Here is a 6,000-nt window from a genome sequence, read left to right as displayed (position 1 = left end):
TAATGTATCTCTCCTTATCTCTCTATGTCTCCCCCCCCCTCTCCCTGAGATATCGTGGTTTTGAGATGGACGTCTCTATTTCGATTCCGTGAGACCACCCAGCTCTAATGGGTACCTGATCCAATGTTGGGCAAATCTCCTCGCACACAAAGGTCACATAAACAGCCAACTCTACTTCATCTGCCTAATTAATCGTCAAGTCCAACAGCGCAATTAGTGTTTCTCTGCACACATGTATCACCTGTAATCTTGAGCCTAATTAGATTAAGTGCACTAATTATGCAACACACATCCCTCTATACCTCCCTACATCCATGACAGCCCGCCCCTCTCTTCTTTCCTCGTCTCCCAGTTCTCCCCATCTACACCTGACCCCCCCCTCTCCTTTTCTGCCTCTGCGCATTTTCCGCCACCTTACAGAATTTCCCCCCACCCCTCACACATTACCTCCCCACTACCCACAATTTCTAACCACCTCCCACACTTTCTACCCACCTCCCACACTTTCTACCCACCTCCCACACTTTCTACCCTCCTCCCACACTTTCTACCCACCTCCCACACATTTCCCCCACCTCGCACAATTTCTACCCACCTCCCTCACATTCCCCCCCACCTCCCACACTTTCTACCCGCCTCCCACACATTTCCCCCACCTCGCACAATTTCTACCCACCACCCACACTTTTCTCCCCAGCACCCACACTTTCTACCCACCTCCCACACTTTCTACCCACCTCCTACACTTTTCTTCCTACCACCCACACTTTTCTCCCCACCTCCCACACTTTCTACCCACCACCCACACTTTCTACCCACCACCCTCACTTTCTATCCACCACCCACACTTTCCACCCACCTCCCACACACTTACCTAACCTCTCACGCCCACCACCACCCATCAATACCTACATCCAACGCCACTCTCTGCCTATCAATAAAATCATTACCTCCCCACCATGTCCATTAAGACATTACCAAATTTATCCCCCCTGAATTACCGCCCCTGTTTGTGGGACTACGAAATGGTGAGTTTACTCTTTACGTCACTATGAGCGCCTTACTTTCTGCAGTACATTTTAATTACGTGTAAGCTGATTACTGGGGAGAGTTTGTGGCCATTGGGTGTTAGTGGGGATTTTGTGATAATTAAAGAACAGTCAATGTACATGGGTTTCAGTGGATACAGGACAATGGAAAACTGACTTTAAAATCTACACTAGTGTAAAGGGGGTGGATAAAGTTTGAGTGGGCTCCAGTGGCCCCAGGAATGAAATGGGCCCCACGGGTGAAGTAGGCCCCTGATGAAACGGGTCCCATGGATGACGTGGGCCCTAGGGCTGAATTGGTCTAACATTTTCCGTAAACCTTCTTAATAGTACGGAGTCCTTAAATATGTGAATTCAATCCCCACCTCAACTTTATAATATAAATGTTAGAAGTGTACAGGGGAGGGGGGGGTGATACAACAATGTTTACAGTGATCACGCCTGTAGGTCATATATTGACACCCATTTCATTAACTAAGGGGCGGTTCACATATTTTATAACACAAACATTTGACATTTTCGACCCACCTCGTACACATATAACATAAAGTAGTTTTTACCACCGACTACCACCTTGTACAACAAATTTTCAAGCTCTACCCCCCCCCCCTTCCCACGTGCCGTGACATAACTTGGAGGGTGGTGGGGGGGGGGGGTCAAGCACACACTTAAAGTTTTTGGGGTAAGTGCGGATACTGGTTAAGTTCCTCCCCCCCCCCCCTACCCAGAAGAAGTTATTGAAAGAAACTCTGCCACTATTAACACAATAAAACTACAAACCATCCCCCTTTCGTGTTATATATCATGCACTATCCCTTACCTTTTGGGGCAGTGGTTATCAACCTTTTTGGAGCTACCGAACTCCACCAGTTTAATATGCGCTTTCACTGAACCCTTCTTAATAGTTCTTGATAGTTGGTCCGCACTGACAAATATCCGATCGTGAATCATATGAGTCGGGTGTGTGTCTTGACCTCCGCCGAACCCCTGAGACGAACTCACCAAACCCCTAGTTCGATTAAACCCAGGTTAAAAACCACTGCCATACGGTGTTGTTCTTTTCTGTAGACTCCAGTTTTTGGTCAACTAAGTTTAAAAAACGAACATCTTGTTCTACTTACATAAATAAAACTTTTTAAAAATTACCTTAGCTGATTTACTGGGCATGGGCGGGTGATGAGTACCAACTTCCTTATTTCCGAGTCTAAAGATGTAATACTTGGCTAATAGTTATAACTTAAAGAGTTAAGCATAAAAATATTTTTTTTTATTTTTTAAATCTTCCGTTGCCATGGTGACGGCGGCCATATTGGATTTTATTGACGATTTTTAAATGGAAATAACTCAAAAATGGTTTGTACAAATTTCATGAAAACTTAATATAATCTGCAGACACATGTGTTTAAGACTTCTGATAGATTACATTTTCAAAAAAGAAAATACTTTTTTTTTTACTTTTTTTTTTCAAACATCACTGTAAAAATTTCATTATTTCGTCCATTTTTTTCACTATTTCAACAACAAAATTTTTTTTTTTACAAAATTTCCAAAAGTGTTCTATCAGTTTAATTTGAACATATATAAAGAGTAACTGGAGCAAATTTAGTTCAGTTCTGATAATTATTAACAAAGTTATTTCAACAATTGTACAAGAAAAACATCAAACTGAGAAAAACGCAAAAAACTAACAAAAAGTTGCAAAAAATGAAAATGTATCGCTGTATGTCACTAAAATCGACCACATTTATAGCCTGAAGTATGGTGCTGCTGAATATATTCCTTCTGAGCTTATTCAGCTGTTAGTTTTCTTTTTTTCTGGAGCTCTTTGTTTTACCTAGAGCTGTAGTAAAGCTGTTGTCATGGCGTCTTTTTTGGCGTCCTTCACTGGGTCTTCGACTATGGTTTCCTTCTTTTGACAGCAATGCCATAGCATGCCTGGGCGCAAAATTGAATTATGCTATCGCAGAAACAGCAGTATATTTTGCATGGTCTCATGTCTAAAGCCAATTATGATAAGACCATGTCTTTGTTTATTGTGAAAGGCCTTTTTCTGGATTCTTTTGCAGTTGTATACTTACGGTTTACAACATTTTTATTACTGCCACACCGTGCTTGAAGCAAACCCTTTACACTTTTTTCATCAATAGTAGCCACTAAATCACAGTGGGCGAGGAAATGTATTGATAACATCAAGACGCAAATCACAGTCGACAATAATTCTGCATGGCTGTGGTTTACAATTAGCACTACCAGTACTAGATGTAACAGTGCTTTCTTCTGTCTGTAAAAACTGTGTCTTACATTGCCGCAGTTTCTTAGTAAATGTGCATATTACATCTGCACCAGTGCTTGTCTGAATAGTGCTAGATTGAGTAGAGGTAGCTGCAATCAGTTGCATTCGGACGTGCCCTAGCTTTAGTAAATTAGTTAGATGTGTGTATCTATTTTTAGCGAGTGTTTTGTTCTACCCATTATCGAAAAAGAAACAAATTAAATCGTCTCACTGCTTATGATAATTCACACAGACTAATCTAAACTGTTAATAGTATATTTAATTGAAATAATTATATGTTAAAATAATGTAAGTATTTCACAGAAGCTTAGAGAAACAAAACTAGATCAAACTTAGCAACGCGCTGAAACTAAGGGAATGTTTACTTCCGAAGCGAAACGACCAATCGCTAACCAGCTTCCGCAGTTGTATGCCAATGAAAAAATTGAGGTCAAAAATTTGCATACCGGAAAAACCCGACTGAGTAAAATAAACAACTTTATGACGTAGAAAAATAATCACATTAAAATAGGTATTTTGATTGGTCATTTAATTTTAGAACAAATAAAGAAAGGAGGTCACGGCCTTTCCATTGATATGAAACACATTAGGTTTCCGCGAAGCCTAATAGTACTTTTCTAGGTCGAAAAATGGCTATTTTTACCAAAAAATTAAACAAAAGACCCTGTACACACTACATTGAACCCGGTTTTTCATAAATAAATACTGTTTTTAGGGTCATAACAATGTCATTTTTAGATTCAACGATGGTTATTCTGTATAGATCAAGTAAAAGTGGGAAATCGATGATTTAGTGGATTTATGACGAAAAGTACACCCGCCCATGCCCTTAATAGTTCTTGATAGTTGGTCCGCACTGACAAATATCCGATCGTGAATCATATGAGTCGGGTGTGTGTCTTTACCTCCGCCGAACCCCTGAGACGAACTCACCAAACCCCTAGTTCGATTAAACCCAGGTTAAAAACCACTGCCATACGGTGTTGTTCTTTTCTGTAGACTCCAGTTTTTGGTCAACTAAGTTTAAAAAACGAACATCTTGTTCTACTTACATAAATAAAACTTTTTAAAAATTACCTTAGCTGATTTACTCATGTCTCATCGAATAATATTTTTTACATCACATTTACCAGACCCGCTGGTATCCTCCCCTTAAAATTGCACCATTAGTTACTTCCCCTTGTTATAGGACTCGTCGCCCGACTTTGGTGCTTACTTAAAGTCGGTTTAAAAAAAAATTCTCTCTCTTAAATAAGAAACCAACCTCGAGCTATTTTTAAAGTCAATCAAATATTCAGTCGGGATTTGGCGAGAAGGACAGACAATTAGACAGACAATTAGACAGGCTGTCTGACAGGGCTGTCTGACAGATTTTCGTCGTCAAAAAAAATGTTAAATACTTTTTCGATAGTGCTAAATAGTTAATTTATTTTAACCCAGATTTTATCTTTAAAATTAACATGTTTATTTTAAAATTCGACTTTGTTTTAGTGGTGTTTAAAAGAGAAGGCGCGGGGTAACGTGAGTGGGGGTTGTACAATTATTTTCTTGCCTTTACCATATAGTGAAGCCATTTGTGTATTTAAGAATATGCTTTTTAGTTGTTATTTTTTTTTTCTTCTGATTCGTAAAATTCACTAATTTAATTTGATCACTTGCGTTAGCCTAACCATGTCACCTGTTTCACTCTCCTTAGCTCTTGCCCTAGCCGTAAACCGAAATTCAAATCTAACCCTAATCTTAAAAAAACACTGTAGAACTCCTCATCTTTTTAAGATTACTCGGAAAAAATAACACTTATAGCTTCAGTTGCGCAGACGTTTTGAAAGAGATCTCGCACGTACGCGCCCCGGGGCAAGCACCCCTCGCACCTCCCTTGAGACGCCCAATTTGATCCGAGCCCACCCCGTACTTTAACTCCGGTACCATTTATCTGCCTCACACTAAAACATAATTACACCGGGTGTAGCCGGCACGGAGACGACTTTATCAAACCGGCATTATACAGGTCGCCGGTGTTAACAGTCCGGCTCTGGTCCGGCCATCAGGACCGGCTCATCCGGCTGATGAAAGCGAATTGAATTGACCACTTGAATTTCTCGACCCGGGCAGGAAAGGGGGATGTCATCGAATTCAATACCGGCGAGACGGCGCTTTTATCTGGAGTAGAAAGCCTGGCCGGACCGTCCAGTGTCCGAAGGTTGACCACAACTGACCCCATCGGTAAGTGCCATCAATCCGGCAATCTATGGAGACCAGAGATTCCCGGCATTCCCCCTGAGATCACGTGGCCGAGTTCGTCCATCAGAGTTCCTTCCCCGTCTAGTTTTTTCTCTCTCTACCGTCTCATCATCTCTCTATCTCTCTATCTCTTTTTACTGAGGTAATATTTTTACATCTCTCTACCGTCTCATCGTCTCTCTATCTCTTTTTACTGAGGTAATATTTTTACATCTCAGCTACAGCTCTCTATGAGTTTATTTATGCCGGAGCTGAATGTCTTAAAGCTCACGAAGCCAATTATAAATATGCCATCCAATGTTCCTCTGTTTACGTTGATACAACTAGTCACTTTATACCACTGTTACATAAGGCAAATAGTAGTTTGTTGTCATATTTTTCCTATTTCTACCGAGGGAGTTTTTCTTTTTCAAACAT

The 6,000-nt window shown here is 40.7% G+C and overlaps 1 protein-coding gene across 1 annotated transcript in view; it reads left to right on the top strand.

Moving 5' to 3' along the window:
- LOC131928012 (tetraspanin-18) overlaps positions 1 to 6,000 on the top strand; it is a 94,686-nt gene that overhangs the window by 1,312 nt on the left and 87,374 nt on the right. The gene's annotated exons all lie outside the window — the stretch shown is intronic.

The sequence above is a fragment of the Physella acuta genome, unplaced genomic scaffold, assembly GCF_028476545.2.
Source record: "Physella acuta isolate Inbredline_101_S28 unplaced genomic scaffold, ASM2847654v3 ptg001454l, whole genome shotgun sequence".
NCBI classification, from domain to species: domain Eukaryota; kingdom Metazoa; phylum Mollusca; class Gastropoda; family Physidae; genus Physella; species Physella acuta.
The sequence above is the reverse complement of the archived record's forward strand: the minus strand, read 5'-3'. Positions and strand labels throughout refer to the sequence as shown.